The 17,577-nt window shown below is 44.8% G+C and overlaps 1 long non-coding RNA gene across 2 annotated transcripts; it reads right to left on the reverse strand.

Annotated features, from left to right (window-relative positions):
* Window positions 1-450: 450 nt before the first annotated feature.
* LOC141049682 (uncharacterized) lies at window positions 451-16,693 on the reverse strand. Of its 2 annotated transcripts, none has more exons than XR_012220416.1 (3): window positions 16,453-16,693; window positions 975-1,139; window positions 451-633 (listed from the first exon to the last, which is right to left on the reverse strand). It is a non-coding gene; the product is annotated as an uncharacterized lncRNA (long non-coding RNA). The 2 variants fall into 2 exon arrangements; XR_012220417.1 differs by having other exon boundaries at window positions 975-1,117; window positions 16,453-16,691.
* Window positions 16,694-17,577: the final 884 nt, after the last annotated feature.

Genomic DNA, 17,577 nt, shown 5'->3' on the forward strand with positions numbered 1-17,577 from the left:
GTCCATCCACAGGCTGAGCTTTATAGGAGACCTCTTGGGCCCCTGTACGGTGGCACGGGTTGCTTCAATGGTCTGTCCTCTACTGTGTATTCTGTATGTAAACGCTCTACACATGTGCAGCACCAAAAAGTATATAACAATAATAATACATAGGATATCTTATCTGATAAATGCTTAGTATTGATTAACCTTAGAATGACTGTACTTTAACTTGGCAGGAATTACAGAGGTTTGGAAAGGGATAAATGAGCATTGAACTAAACCACCAGGGGGATAAGTACAAATTAAACACTGTTTAGTCAATGTATAGATCGCCCGCTGTCGCGGTTAATATCTTGCCTGTGAATTCTTCAGGAGTTTCCTGTAAGGTAAGGCGATCTCCCACACATCAGCATGAATAAACCTTAGGCTACAGCGCTGTGACCATATGTAGTCAATAAAGGAAATGTGTCATCAGAAAATATTCTATTATTTATAGCAATTTCGTACATTAAATATTTTTATAATACTGTCTTCAAAATAAAAAAAATGGAGTTTTCACTCTGTCTGCCGAGCCTCCAAGTAGACTGATGCTTGCTGTTCTATAGAGATAACTTCTCAGCAGTTTCATTATCATCACAATCAGGGTAACACCTAGAGATAGAAAACACAGGATAATTACACACCGTTAATTATAATAGGTAAAGGTCAGAGATCACCTAATCCTCCTCTCTGCACAGGTCACTGAGCACAGCAACAACTACTCTCCCGTGAATGTCGTAGCATCAGATCCTGTCTGTTGTTGTCTTATAGTCTATGTTGCAGCTACAGAGAGTATGTCTGAATGCGGTTAAAGGGAACCTGTCTCCAGGTTTTCCCCATGTAAAGTACGGCCACCACAATTAGGGCCTTTATACTGCATTCTAGAATGCTGTAAAAAAAAAGTTCCCAATCCCGTCGGAAAGATCCCTAAAATAATCTTTTATTATACTCACAGATGGGACGGTCCGGTCCCATGGGCGTCTCTGGTCTTGATCTGGCACCATCTTCCTTCACTGCTTCATGTGGATGATGTGTCCTCCTACCTCATCTACATTGTCCTCCATCGCGCTCCTGCACAGGAGCACTTCTCTCTTCCCTGCCGAGCGAAGATCAGAGTACTGTAGTTGGGTGATAGGAGCACCAAAAGAAGACAACAGGCATATTTTTGAGTCTAGTATTCATGTGAGCTCGCATCACCTCCTTTCTGCGCCCCTCTCTGAACCTGTTGCTATAAAGCTATAAAATGTTGTCCATACATAGGACGACAGATTAATCCCTTATCAACATCCATCATATACAGTGGGGAAAAAAAGTATTTAGTCAGCCACCAATTGTGCAAGTTCTCCCACTTAATAAGATGAGAGAGGCCTGTAATTGTCATCATAGGTAGAGCACAACTATGAGAGACAAAATGAGAAAGCAAATCCAGAAAATCACCTTGTCTGATTTGGCAAGATTTATTTTGCAAATTATGGTGGAAAATAAGTATTTGGTCATTAACAAGTTCATCTCAATATTTTGTTATATATCCTTTGTTGGCAATGACAGAGGTCAAACGATTTCTGTAAGTCTTCACAAGGTTGGCACACACTGTTGGTGGTATGTTGGCCCATTCCTCCATGCAGATCCCCTCTAAAACAGTGATGTTTTGGGCCTGTCGCTGGGCAACACGGACTTTCAAATCCCTCCAAACGTTTTCTATGGGGTTGAGATCTGGAGACTGGCTAGGTCACTCCAGGACCTTCATATGCTTCATACGAAGCCACTCCTTCGTTGTCCTGGCGGTGTGCTTGGGATCATTATCATGCTGAAATACCCATCCATGTTTCATCTTCAATGCCCTTGCTGATGGAAGGAGGTTTGCACTCAAAATCTCACAAAACATGGCCCCATTCATTCTTTCATGTACATGGATAAGTTGTCCTGGTCCCTTTGCAGAGAAACAACCCCAAAGCATGATGGTGCCACTACCATGCTTCACAGTAGGTATGGTGTTGTTGGATGCAACTCAGCAGTCTGTCTTCTCCAAACACGACGAGTTTTATTTCTACCAAACAGTTCCACTTTGATTTCATCAGACCATGTGACATTCTCCCAGTACTCTTCTGGATAATCCAAATGCTCTCTAGCAAACTTCAGATGGACCTGCACATGTACTGGCTTAAGCAGGGGGACACATCTGGCACTGTAGGATCTGAGTCCCTGGCGGTGTAGTGTATTACCGATGGCAGCCTTTGTTACATTGGTCCCAGCTCTATGCAGGTCATTCACTAGGTCCCCTGTGTGGTTCTGGGATTTTTGCTCACCATTCCTGTGATCACTTTGACCCCACAGGGTGAGATCTTGCGTGGAGCCCCAGATTGAGGGAGATTATTAGTTGTCTTGTATGTCTTCCATTTTCTTATTATTGCTCCCACAGTTGATTTCATCACACCAAGCTGCTTGCCTATTGCAGATTCAGTCTTCACAGCCTGGTGCAGGGCTGCAATTTTGTTTCTATTGTCCTTCAACAGCTCTTTGGTCTTCACCATAGTGGAGTTTGGAGTGTGACTGTTTGAGGTTGTGGACAGGTGTCTTTTATACTGATAAAAAGTTCAAACAGGTGCCATTACTACAGGTAATGAGTGGAGGACAGAGGAGCCTCTTAAAGAAGAAGTTACAGGTCTGTGAGAGCCAGGAATCTTGCATGTTTTTATGTGACCATATACTTATTTTCCTCCATAATTTGAAAAATAAATCTGGCCAAGTCAGACACGGTGATCTTTTGGATCTGTTTTCTCATTTTGTCTCTCATAGTTGTGGTCTACCTATGATGTCAATTACAGGCCTCTCTCATCTTTTTAAGTGGGAGAACTTGCACAATTAGTGGGTAACTAAATATTTTTTTCCCCACTGTATGTATGCTGCAAGTTGGTAGCGGGTGTATGGAGCAGGCTCACGTGGTGAGCCCGCTCCATAACTCACAGGTGATGGCGGTGTGTTACAGCCAGGACCTGCCTCTAATGATTTTTAACCTGTTAAATGCTACTGTCAAACTCTGACAGCGGCATTACTAACGCACCGGCATTGGGGCGCATCATTCAATGCGGCCATGACGTGATTGCGGGTTGCCGATGGATTGTTAAAGCAGCTGGGGGTCTGCTGAAAACCCTCATGATTGTCATAATTGAGCTCCCTTGAAACCCTTCCTGTGGCTGGACTTCAAAGGAGGCCGTGATTTTCACGATATGCGTTATATAGTACAAGCAGACGATCGCAGCATCAAGTCCCCTTAGGGACTAATAAATACAGAGAAAAGTTTAAAAAAAATTTAAAAAATATGAAACAAATAAATAAAAGCTCAAATCGCTATCTTTTTTCCCACATTATCAGTAAAGATCATAAAAAAAAAAAACAATTGCAGGTTTTTTTTTCACAATTTCCCCATTTTTTTCCCCCCATTTTCCAGTACATTAAATGGTAATGAATGGTGTCATTCACAAGTATAACTCGACCCTCAAAAAATAAGCCCTCATCTGACTATATGGACAAAAAAATAAAAAAGTTTTGGCTCTTCGAAGAAGGGGAGGAAAAAACTAAAGCGCAAAAACGGAAAACGACTACATCAAGAACAGGTTAAAGAGGCTGCTAAAACTTAGCTATGTGCTCTTACCACAATTCATCATTTGCTTTCTTTTAGGATTTTTTTATGGTCTTTTCTTTTTTTTTGCCTTTCTTTTTATACTGGTGGATCTAAAACCAAATGTTTGCCTTCATCTGTGAAAAAAATAATCAGACTGATTTTGTACTCCAGTAAGGAACTAAAGAATACTGCTCAAAAAAATAAAGGGAACACATCCTAGTACATTGTGTTGTTTAAGTGCTCCCTTTATTTTTTTGAGCAGTATACTATTTTGCAAAAGTTTTGCAATATTTTTTAAATCTCGAAAATGAATTAGCCGGAAACATCTGGAAAATGAAACTCATGCCCTCCATTATCAAACGTAATGAATTTGGCACAAACATAAAAATTCAGAAGATTCTCGGTAACGTTGAAGCAGAGTGCTGAGGTATAGCAGAGCAGACTATGTCAAGAAGATTGCTGTGGCAATGTAGTAGAACTGTATATGTCCAAAGACTCGTGAAGATAAAATAGCAGAGACTGGTATGATAGGCAGAGAATGTTAATCTAAGTGACGATGTACCACAGCTTGATAAGTCTTTATGCACTCTGAGGCAGTTTAGCAGTGCTAAGTATGAAAGGAGGCACATTGTGGTATAGCAGACCAGAGTATGTATTGAGGCACACTCTGGTTGTATATAGTGCTGAATATATATGTGGGCACAGAATGGAGAGGTAATAAGTAGTAATAGCAGACCCGAATTTATCTGAATTTTCAGGCCGCGTCTTGTCGCCTGAGCTGGGCTAAATGACCCATGTGAGTGACGTTGTAGAAATGCATCAGGTTGCAATGGCAACCTGCAGCTGCAAGGGAAGATGGAGTGCTCAGTACTGGACCCAGCAGAGGTAACACTAAGGCCGGGGTCACACTAACCGACGCAAAATACGGTCCGTAGTTTACAGGCGTAATACGGATGAATGACCCCTAAATAGTGCTCCGTATGTCATCCGTAAGCAAGGTGTGGTCGCGTATTTTGCGCATGTCAGCATCCGTATGTAATCCGTATGGAATCCATATTGCGAGATTTTCTCGCAGTCTTGCAAAATGGACATTTAATGGTTTTGAGGCCTGCTAACTATTTAAATCATTAGCCTGCACCCTATTTATTGCCTCAGGAACAGGTGGCTGCCTCCATTCTGGCCATTTGTGACCTTGCCTTCACTAGGTGTGTTGCTGTTGTATGTGCAACATGGCAAACAGTCTGAGTTTCAACACAACTGAGCAGGTTCTCTTCAACTGGCTTTGGTCATGCCGCTTTAGCCAACCATACCCAGTGATAGTGGATCCGCGGAGGAGGAGACGCATGTGGGTCCATCCACTTTTGAGGCAACGACTCACAAGAGGTCATTTTCACCGCCTCTATTCTTCTATGCGGGAGCATCCTGTAAAATTCTACCAATACTGTCGCATGAGCCTTGAAACATTTGATCGACTCTTGGAGACAGTGCGCCCTGGGATAACCTTTCAGGACACAAGGATGCGCAAAGCTATATCTGCAGAGGAGTGACTTGTACTCACAATACGGTATGTACTACCCAACCACATTCTCTATGTTCATAATGTGTTGACCAAAGTATGCATTTTTGGCTTCTTGGACTAAGTTTAATGCCCTCATCTTAGTCCACATATGTTTCAACTTACAGACCAGAATGTTATGTGTAATATGTACTGAATATCACTTAGTAATTGTGCTGTCATGATCTGACAGTTTTAAATTGCACTGGGTGAACTTTTTTTACTTTGGAAAGTTCCAAGGTGTCTTGACTGTCCCCGGTGGTGGTTAGTGGTATTGCACTTTAGGTTTTTTGTGCACGTGATTATGGATCAGGTGTGACACCCTATAAAGGTGTGCTAGGGGTGTGCAATCACTGCCTGTGATATTGTGAGATTGGTTTCATTCTGAGTTTGAGAGCCTGGTGGAAGGATGGAGCTGGAGAGGAGTCCTGCGCTGCTTAGCCGGGAGGACGTGTGTCAGCTATGGTGTCTGGACGAAGGGCTGGCATGGCGTGGTGGGGTCGCAGTGATGGTGTCAGCGGGAAGTGTCTGCATGGACTGGTGGAGTGGCGACTATGGAGAGTGGCACTCACCATTTGGGACTTGGCTGCTGAGCTGGACTCAAGCATGCTTGACTTCATGGCAGAAGCTGAACTCATCTTTGGGACTCTGTTACTAAGCAACAGCAACTGGTGGTGGACCCTGCTCCAAGGCTGCGCTATGGTGAAGGATCCTGTTATGGTGATGGATCCGGGTGGAGGAGAAGATGCACACAGGTGGTGGGCTCTGTTGCTAGGAGCGTACGCAACAGAGCAAAGCTAAGTGGTGTTTCCCCTGTATTGTCTCTTTCCTCATGTGTGTTGTTAGTGCAGTGGTGGGAATAGTCTCCGCACCGACCTATTCCCTAGTGAGGGTTTAGGGTCAGGGCGAGCAAGGGTTTTAAGGTACGCGTGCGGCGACAGGTGCGGAGCCTGTATAGGGAACGTAAGGAGTGCAGGGACACTGGCTCAGGGGAGCTTAGGAGGTCTCCTCGTCCCCATTCCCTATCGCAGGGCCCACCATTGTTAAAGTTTCCCAGGTTCCCCCTTTATTATTTAAATTCGCCTTACTGGAGGCGGGGTTTCCAGAATGTATGTATAACGTGTAATTCCTAAATTCGCCAGGTGCGTATCCACCTGCACGTTTTATTATTTAAATGTGCCCCACTGGAGGCGGTGTATCCAGGGTCACGTGTGTTATGGGTTCGCCTTGCGGTAACCGCTGCGTCCAGAGACACGTGACCATGACATGTGCAACCAAATATGTGTGTGATCTGAATTCCTAACAAGTTTGGTATGTATGTACCTGGTTTCTTTGTAATTTGTGCATTCTAAAATCTTCCTTTTCTGTTGTTCTTCAGCTTCCTGTCCACTGGCCTGTCTTATGCCGCCCTCCACCATGAGTTTCTCATTGGAAGATCTACCATTTCTGGCATAGTCAGGTCAACATGTATTGAAATCTGGACAAGACTACATCAAATCGTTATGCCCGAGCCCAGGATGGAAGACTGGTTGAGGATATCAAGGGACTTTGAGGAGGAATGCCAGTTTCCTAATTGTATTGGGGCCCTTGAAGGCAAACATATCCGGGTGCGTAAGCCGCCGAACTCTGGCTCTCAATTCTTCAATTATAGACAATACTTTTCTGTTGTATTGTTGGCTCTGGCCGACCCTCAATACAAGTTTATAATTGTTGACATTGGGGCCTATGGAAGGACGGGAGACTCTAGAGTCTTCAATACTTCCATTATGGCTCAGCGGCTACGCACCAACCAGTTGGATCTACCACCACCACGCCAACTACCAGGCTCCACTCAAGAATCAGTCCCTTATGTCCTTGTGGCAGATGAGGCATTTCAGTTAACACACAATGTCATGAGGCCATATCCCCGATGCAACCTGGACCACCGGCACAGAATTTTTATCTTGCGCCTATCACGTGCTAGGCGACTGGTGGAGTGTTCCTTTGGCATTCTTTGTGCCAAATGGCGGGTACTCCAGTCTGCCATTCAGCTGAGTGAACAAAATGTTAATGAAGTAATTAAAGCCTGTGTCGTTCTTCATAACTTCACCAGGATACATGATTGCTCCTCCTCTGCTGGTGTTGTGCGTAGGCCGGACAATGTGCGCAGGGTGAGACCACCTATCAACCCTCAACGTAGACCGCTCTCTGGGCTCAAAGTGCGTGATATTTTCACTAATTACTTTGTCACCTGAGGGGGAAACTTCTTGGCAGGAGCATGCTGTATCTATGTTATAATTTTTGGTTTTATGTGTGTCTAAATTGATACTGTATATTTCTACCCCTTCTGATTCTATGACTGTTTAATTGCATTGGTAAGCGTATGTTAGTATGCTGACACGGTTTTTGAGAATTGAGACAGAGACGTAAAGTGTGTTAGACAAATTTTTACTTTTGCCTTTTTTTGTTTTGTTCTTTTTTTTAAAGGCAAACATTATTGCCCTATGATAAACTGGGGCAATGGGCCAAATTGGCCTTTTTGCAGATGTGAACATTTTAGAAATATACAATTTTCACACATATCCAAACCAAACAGAATGTAATAACAAAATTGCTACATTAGACATTTAGAATCCAAAGGAAAAAAGAGGTGGTCTCCATCAACAAAATTACATAAAAAAGATAAAACTCACATTTATTAGGAAGGTTTTCAAATCATATTAATAAGCCACCATGACAGGCAAGGCTACCTTACGCGTTTCTGACACATATTACATGTCTGTAAAAAAGACTATATTTCACAAAGCTATACTGGGAAAGTCAAAGGATCAAAATAGACTACTCACTTGATAATACATAGAGAGAGCGTGATGTTATTGGGGCTGTTCGCCTTGATTTGGGTATATAGTTAGCTGCCAAAAAAGTGACCAATTGAATAAGGACAGCACGCCTTTTCTATGCATTATCAAGTGAGTAGTCTATTTTGATCCTTTCACTTTCCCAGTATAGCGCGGTGAAATATTGTGCTTTTTACAGACATGCAATATGTGTCAGAAACGCGTAAGGTAGCCTTGCCTGTCATGGTGGCTTTTAATATGATTTGAAAACCTTCCTAATAAAGGTGAGTTTTATCTTTTTTATATAATTTTGATGATGGAGAACACCTCTTTTTTCCTTTGTATTGGGATTTAGAGCACCAGTTGACACACTGGACATCTCCTGGCATCAGACCGCTTATGGACACTGATGTACGGTATGCGTAAACAATTTGCATGTTTTTAAGCCCTTATAAATTGTGGTAAGTTGGGAAAGGAGAAGGCGGAAGAGCAGCCTGTGGTTGCTGCTGGCTACTTTGCCCAGCATTGCCCTGTGTGGGGGCAACCTGTTGCCCATGATGTGGGTAGTGTCCTTCCTCCTGGGATTGTTGGGGATACTGGCCAGAGGAATAATGAAGAGGGGCATCTTGTTAGCTCGGGTAGGCCCGTGTCTCATACCCACCAATATAGTCATGTCGTCCCCAACCAGGTTGGGACCAGCCTCCAACACTGGGTGGGAAAAAGTGGCCATATTGGTGGGGTTGGCTAGAGGCAGACATATGTTGTTGCTGTTGTGAAGGTTGGGTAGGGGAGGAAGGGGGTGAGGTGTAGGCCCACGTATTTGAGTATCTTCAGACCCTGCTTGAGCAAGCATCTGTGTGGGTGGTCTCATGCGCATTAGATTTCGGTGGGAAAGCTGCCACCTCTCCAGATATTCAAACAGCTCATATGGGGTATTGGGGGGTGTGCTTGCATCAAGCAGGATCTGAAAACATCCTCGAATACGGAGCCTCACCTCACGTTAAAGGGCACGGAGATAAAGGGCCAGGCTACGTGAGTATGCCTCCTCCCCATCATCTGTATTCACTCTAGCCAGATAATTTAGGACCCCTGTGTCCACATTGGTCCTGGTATCTTGGGCAGGGATGTGGCGCCTTCTTCGTCCGCGCCAGGATGTTCCAGCAGGCTGTGGGGAGCCCCGGATCTGGGCAGTTGGGCTGCTGCTCATGTTGCCCTGCTCCTCCAGTATGGGTGATGGTGCAGCAGCAGACGGTCCTGGTGGTGGGGTTTGGGGCGCAGGCAATGGGTTCTCCTGAGACGATTCTTCACCCAAGCTTCTTGTAGGGGGAGAAGATGGGCCAGCCACCTCATCCCCTACAGGGTCAATTATGGGCTCTGTATCTGAGCCCGTTCCTCTATCCGTAAGGTTGGAGTGAGTTTTGTTATGAAATAGAACAGAGCCAAAAATACATTAATATTTTTGGCCCTGTAAAGTATCGGTGTAATGTGGTGTGAGGTATCTACTTACGGTCTCAGATCCAGAATAGGGGCGAGGAAGGAGAGGCAGTCGTAATAAATGTATTTTCGTTTGACGTAGCCCGCATCCCCACTCCTGGACCGCTGCTGACGTTCCCACCTGTACTGATCGCGGATGCTGCGCCAGCGTTTCATCACATCTTCCACTGCAATGTGACAGGAAATATTCTCAATTTTACATATTTGATCGGTCACATTTGCTACCAGTAGTCTAGGCATGTGGCCTTCTGGGGTGTGCTTTCTACCCAGGGTGGCATATCTAATTGGGCCATCCAGGCCAGATACACAAGGTCAGAATAGTTCATGTATCAAGTAACTACACTTAATAACTTGGTTGGCCAAGAGGATGAGGAGCTTGTGGCCTGGGCAAAATTATGGCAGTGTCAAACCATGTGTCACATCAAAATCTAACGGCCTCATGAGGAAAAAAGTAGAAGCACAGGAAGGGGGGGGGGGCTGATTCTATATGCATTTTTTGATGTGAGGTAATTTTAATCAGTTTTTGGCCTTGTACTTACTCATTTTCTGCTGCTCCTCACATGGCCGATCACCAAAATCATGGAACATCTGGCGACATATGCGCCTCCATGACGCCTCCTTTCTTGCCCGGTTCGCATAATGGGCATCACGTTGGTCCCAGAGTTCTGGCCGCTCCTGAACCAGTACAATGAGCATCTCCACATTCAGGAAATATGGCGCCATGACGCTGCTGTACTCCGTGGAGGCGTACTTCCTGGATGTCTGGAGCGGTTTTTGAGCTCATTTGCATGTCTAGGCTTCCTGATGATGGATTGGACCATTTCCTGTCATCTGGCAAAAGACCTGCGTATTTTTCGCAAGTCACATTTGTGGTCCGTGTGTAATCCGTATTTTTTGCGCTCCCATAGACTTGCATTGGCATACTATGGGCGTAGTACGCTGACAATCGCAGCATGCTGCGATTGGCACGGTCCGTAGAATACGGCCGAGAAATATACGGCTGTTGGGAGCTGCCCCATAGTGCTTTTAACGCCTCTCACTCGTCCTTATTCCTCTCTAGTGTGACCCCGGCCTTATACTGGGCTTCAGATTCCATCTATTGTTCTTCAGTACAGAAATATTTTATGAACTCCGCTTGTATCGCTGGCTCTTAAGTCTGGCTGTTTTAGAAACTTTGGCAAAGTTCCTCACTATAAAAGAGACAAATTTGTCAAAATGTTTCACAACCGTCTCACAGTTACATCTGAGTTTTACTAGATTTGTCTGAATGAATGTGAACACAGGGAAACTGGGGTCAAAGATGACATATTTGTACACACTGCAGTTGCTGCATCACTTTTTCCATTCGGCAGAGGGAGGAGTTTCAGTTTGTGCGGTTTTCATTGCTAACTTGTTCAAAAACACTTCCTCGCTGAACACAGCCCCTTTTAATCATCTGTTTCTCAAACGAGAATTTCCACATACTATCTCCAATCTCACATTTGCACTGAAAGGAAAGCTTTGTAGAAAAGCTTATAAACGCCGGAGAGTTTTACAGCGGTAAATGGTGAACTCTCCAACAGATGACAGAATCTATTGTATGTTAATGTGTAGCCTGCAGGACCAATTCACCCTATCGGAGAGGGAACTATCATTATGTCTGTACAAATGATCAGGGGCTTGTTTGTTTTTTATATAAAAAAAATAACTGCTGCCATTATATGTATTGTTTTGGCATATACGGTAAGTGACATATTACTTCTGGAAGTAAAGGAATAAAATATGCAGCTGTATACTGCTCACTATTAAACACTTATAGGGTAGATGTATGTTAAGAGTGTCCAGAAGGCAATAGAGTGCTTTGAAAAAGTATTCATACCCCATGAACTTTTCCACATTTTTTCACACTACACCCACAAACTTTTATTTGGATTTTATGTGATATAAACATGCATTGAGAAATGTATTTGCATTCGGCCCCCCTGAGTTAATTCTTTGTAGGACCACCTTTTACTACAATTACTGCTGCAAGTCTTTAGGGTACTTTCTGTTATGGGGATACTGTGGAGTTTGATAATATGAACTCCTGCACTGATAATAACTGCTTCACCATCCTATTAAACAGTGCAGGTTTCCTTGCTGTCATGGCTGTCATGATCCAGTCCGGGGATTGTTTTCTGCTATCTTCTCTATGGACTGGTCATGCGTGGGTTAATCCCCTCTGCCTCGTTTTGGAGCCGGTTGAGCTATTTCAGTCCGCTGCAGCCTGCTGGCCAGCGTCAGCTATGGTTCATGCTTCCAGGCTAGAGCAGCTGACCCGTATACCCTAGTGATCCTTCTGCTTCTGACTTCCCATATTTGCGTGTGACCCATTCCCTATCTATGACTTAATGTGTGTCTGGTGGTTTCCTTACTGTATATGACTTGGTCTGATCTCTGAACCCCGCCTCTGGTTTTCCATCCCTGATACCATGTTTCCCGGCTGGCTTTGACTCACTGGCTTGTACCCCAGCTACGTCTTATGTCTCACGTTTTGGATACTACATTCCCGTTAGGCTCTGACTTCTGGCTTGTCCCTTACTACGTGCATTGCTGTGAACTTTGGTACTTCTGCTCCTGGCAGTTTCTGATTCGGCTTGTCTGACCACTCTTTCGTTACCTGTGACACCTGTGCTGCTGCTCAGTGTTGCTACGCTGTGTGTGCAACCTCTTTTCCCTCACCAGCACCCCCTGGTGGAGGTTGCACTTCAGCAGCATTACAATGGCAAAGGTTAATCAGTTCAGTTGATCTACAGGAGTACTCCATCCTGAATTGCCTCAGCTGATCAGTGTTGGCCACTCCCCACTGGTATATATGCTGGCTAGTGGCACTTGTGAGTTTCCAATGATAGTTCTACTTCCTAGCCTGATGGTGAAGGAAAAAGTTCAGTGTGTGGAATTGGCGATTGCAGAGTTTTTCTGGAGATTTCTGCGTGGAGTTAGTTTGCATGTGTTCCCTTATCCTCTCACATTTGGTTTCCCCTTCCAATATCTCCTTTCTTTCCCACTCTGTTGTTTTGTGAGTGTATTTGTATGATTGTAGTTTTCTTTTATCTCTGTCTGTCTGGTTAGTATTTTCCTATACATTTTAGCCCTTCACCTCCCTGAGTGGGGGCATGATCAGATAACGGTTAAGTTAGTAGCATACATAGGTACAAGAACCCAGCGTCTCCACCTTAAGGAGTAATCCAGGGGATAGGAAGCCCCTGGTTTGAGCGATGGGTAGGTTCCCCCAGTCCCTTGACACTACATGAAAAGTTCTTGGATCATTCTTCTTTGTAAACTAGCCCTAGCTCAGTAGGATTGGATGCAGGCATCTGTTAACAGCAACTTTTAGCTTTTGTCAAAGATTTTCAATGTGAGTGTCTGGACTGTGACTAGGCCATTTACACACATGAATATGCTTTGATCAAAACCCTACATTGTAGCTCTGGTAGGATGTTTAGGTTCATTGTACGGCTTGAAGGTGAACATACACCCCAGTGCCAAGTCTTTTGCATCCTCTATTAGGTTTTCATCATGGATTGCCCTGTATTTAGCTCCATTCATTTTCACATCAATATGAACAACTTCCGTTTACCTACTAAAGAAAACATAACCATAGCACAGGACCAGCGTTTGGAGCAGGCAGACCAGGCAGCTTCCTAGGGCCCCCGCTCCTTCAGGGGCCCCCAGCCAAAGGCGTGATGCTAATAGCGGCACACCACGTGGCCGCTATGGGACCTGTGAGTAAGGGGCCTGGTGCCGCCTCGCCCCCTGCATCATGCATTCAACTATAGTTGAAAGCAGTGATGAAGGAGAGAGCATCAGATGATGCCAGCAGTGAGGCTGATGAGACGCTTAGATGCTCTGCAGAAGCCAGAGCAGTGGGGGAACAAGGAGGAGAAGTAAATATTGTGTGTGTGTTTGAATGCATTACAGTATGTGTGTGTGTGTGTGTGTGTGTGTGTGTGTTTGTGTGTGTGTGTGTCTGCTGCAGTATACAGTGTGTGGGAGACTGCACTAGTCTTTGTATGTGGGGGGGGCTGCATTATACTATGTGTGGGGGACTGCATTATACTGTGTATGCGGGGGGCTATGTAATCACAAAAAATTGCCCAGTAATCACAAAAACCCAATGAAGGGTAATATACCACCAACAAATAGTTTCACTTTATGGTAACCAAAAAGTATGAAAGAGATCTGGTACCACACAATGGTATATAATTAAAACCACATCTTTATTAACATTAAAAATCACAAGTACAAAAGAAAGGTGTCAGACAATAGGAAAAGGGACTAAAATAGTTCATAGGAGATACCACCACAGCAAGTTGTCAAAGACATTTTAACACACCCATATAATATGCCTAAGCATGATAATAATAATGGGGGAGAATTGGGAACACAACCAATTGGGTAATGTAATAAGTATTATTGCCTATAACAGACATATATAGATCAAAAGACCAAGTGTGAAAATCCCCTCTTATATTTTTCCTCCTAACGGTGCTAACCATAGGTAGGGTGAGCTGTAAAAGACTCAATACCTGTAAATGTCAGCTGGTGGGGGTCCCTGGACGACCCTTATGCCCCGACGCGCGTTTTGCACTGCTTCTTCCGGATAGCGCCATTAGGAGGAAAAATATAAGAGGGGATTTTCACACTTGGTCATTTGATCTATATATGTCTGTTATAGGCAATAATACTTATTACATTACCCAACTGGCTGTGTTCCCAGTTCTCCCCCATTATTATTATCATGCTTAGGCATATTATATGGGTGTGTTAAAATGTCTTTGACAACTTGCTGTGGTGGGATCCATAAAGCTTTGTGACCACGCAACATTTAAAAGAGAAGCCCAGCCATCCAGGGCAACAGGCCAGAACAGCAGCAGGCCACTGCAGTTTTGGAACAGAGGCTAAGGTCAAGTCCAGGAAAGTAAGGGGATGCAGGTGGCTCCATAATGTGGCAACTTATCGCATGGGCTAATGCCCTCAGAACTGGGGTGACATGGCTGAGGAAACCCCCAAGCGCAGTCAGTTTGGTCAGGAAGGATGTTGTGTCATCACAAGAGACAGTGCAGAAGGGCAGGTTGCTCACCACGTGGCAGCTGTTTTCGTGGGCAGATGCCCTTATGTCTGGTGCAAAACAGACGAGAGAACGCCTACCCATAGCAAAGCTGGACAGGGAGGACTCTGAGGAAACGTATGATATGGTCCGACCTGGGTACGTGATGTATGACAAGGAAAGGAATACAGGGAAAGAGGAAGAAATGTGCATGATGGAACCTGTTGTTAATGCTGTGTTTAACATGGATGTGCTGCGTAAGGAAACCATTAAAGCTGTTCATTTGAAATGTGAAATTGTCTTTGTCTCAATTTGTGCGGATCCGTCTAGAGGGAGCCTTCAGAAATGCAGAGGAGACTCTGATGGAGCTGAAAGTGAAGCCACAGGTACGCTGAGTAATGGACACTGTTTTCATGTGATGGGAGGTCAGGGCACGACTAAACAGCTGGCCTCGGTCATGACTACGGCCCTGGCCCTTCCTCACATCAGCATTGAGAATTCAAGCTTTGAAGCCACGTGAAAATTAGCAAGGAAGAGCCCAGGAGGCGTATTGATGTCTGTCAAACTTTTCTTTTTACACTTCATGATGCACGCTGTTAAATGACAACCGACCAGCAACATGCTTGTGCCAGATGACATGAAAGTATTCCCTGGAATAGATAAATCTGGATCTATTGGTTTCTGAGTTTGACACTAAGGCTATGTGCACACGTAGCGTTTTAAAACGCTTACTAAAAACCGGACTCCTTTACAGAAATCGCGCGTTTTTTTCCACGCGATTTCACCGCGATTTTACAGCGATTATGATCGCGATTTTCGCGTGCGTTATTCAAGCACTTTCCAAGCGATTTGAAGCATTGCTTGGAAAGTGATTGACAGGTTGGTCACACTCGTCAAACATAGTGTTTGACAAGTGTGACCAGGTTTTTACTATTGAGGCCGCCTATGCGGCATCAATAGTAAAAGATAGGTCGTTAAAATGCTAAAAAAAAAAAATCGGGGTATATTTACCTTCCGGCGTCCCGCGCTGCATTCCCGGGCCTCAGCGTTCCCAGTAATGCCTTGCGAGACCTGTGATGACGTAGTCTCGCGTTGCTATAGCGATCTCACGAGACCGCTAGAGTCACGCGAGACTACGTCATTACAGGGCCTTGCCGCAAGGCATTACTGGGAACGCTAGGCTGGGAATGCAGCGCGGGACACCGGAAGGTAAATATACCCCGATTTTTTATTTTTTATTTTTTTTACAGGGGTATGGTACCCAGGGCCTGGATGACAGTCTCCTCTCCTCCACACCGTGGGTACCAACCGCACATGAGACGCTTAACTTCCCGCATGGTGGGCATAGCCACATGCGGGAAGTAAGCGATTCTTATGCATTCCTATGGGTGCGGAATCGCGGCAATTCTTTGCGATTCCGCACAAAAGAATGATCATGCTGCGATTTTTTCCGTGATGCGATTCCGCCGCGGAAAAAAGCGCAGCATTAGCACAGCATGTGCGGAATGCCATAGAAATGCATGGGGGGGGGGGCGTTCTGTACACGATTTTTAAGCGTTTTCGCGCCGAAAATCCCGGCAAAAACGCTTAAAAATCGCTACGTGTGCACACAGCCTCATAATAACTGAGATAAGAGAGAACCTCTGATATGATCGAGTTTGCGTCAAATTTCCTGAAATCCGCGGTTTCCCACACATTTGAACAATTTGAGATTTAATTTGCAGTTTGCAGAAAAAAAAAACACTTGTCAGGCATCATTTCCCTGAAGTATTAGAGAGCGTTCTAACATCATTTTGTGCTTTTGCATGGGCCTCATAATACCTTGCAGCGATGAAATGTAGCAGATTATCACACATTGTATAGTGGTGATCAGTACCTGGGCCATCACGGATCAGCGGTTCCCACTGGAGCACAAGTTTTCCTCTCTCTCCTGTAGAACGTAAGCTCTTATGGTCAGCAGGGTCCTCTCGCTCTCTCTCCTGTAGAGTGTAAGCTCTATGCTGTTCCGTCTAAGGTAATTCTTATATGCTTTATACAGATTGTGTTATATTACCATTCTTTGAGTACAGTCGTGCATTTGGTCTGCTGCCACCTGCTGTCCTTTTTCTGTACTGCAGCTAATTAATTCTAGTACATGCCTTCCACTTCCGGGTCAGTCACTCCTTCTCTTCCTGCTTGCGGCCATTCTTAGTTTCATCTTTATCCGGGAGAGACGCGCCTGTACCGGGCTGAGAAAGGCATCAGTTTTTCGCCACCTTGCTACCAACTTGCTGCACACACTCTGCTGAATCACATTTGCTGCCCAACTTTCTTCACAGTTTGCTGTGTCACCTTGGTCGTTACATCTGCACGTCTGGAGAACTTACTGCATTACCAATCATACGCTGTATGTCTAGATCTCCAAATAAACAAGTCTCGACTTCGCAAGCCTTGGTGTGTATCATCTCTCCGGATGCTGGAGCAACATGGTCCTGTCTGCCCTGCATTGAGCAAATGGAAGGTAGGAATCTCTCCCAGCCCCAATCAACTACACCTCCATTCGCCTCATGTGGGGACAGAACAGTCAAAAAACTGCCTTGAAGCCCGGCAAAAAAATCACCCTTATATCCTAACCCGTCTGCCTGCTCACATACTGCAGCCCTGCTCTGCTGAAAAAAATGCAGCGCTACCCCAGACTGCATTGTGCATAGAGACTCTCTGCATATTATACAACATCGTTGCAGATTGTCGGAATGCAAAACCCCACAATTCTCTAAAAACACATTGGGGATCTTGTCAGGACGTCTTAACTAAGCTGCACTGAGAATTCCAGCCCCCAATTCAAAAGTTCAGTTTCTTAAAGAGACAGTGCACCTTAAATCAAAATGGCCGAAAAAGACCCTGCACAGTCTCCCACTGCTGAAACAGAGCAAATACAACCCGATACTGTCCATTTTGAAGAGGCGGATACAGTGCCAGCTTCAGAAACAGACCAAGACTCATGACCAAAGCGCTCTGTCAA

Source organism: Dendrobates tinctorius, unplaced genomic scaffold (genome assembly GCF_039654945.1).
Source record: "Dendrobates tinctorius isolate UK_male_01 unplaced genomic scaffold, ASM3965494v1 ptg000147l, whole genome shotgun sequence".
Classification (NCBI taxonomy): domain Eukaryota; kingdom Metazoa; phylum Chordata; class Amphibia; order Anura; family Dendrobatidae; genus Dendrobates; species Dendrobates tinctorius.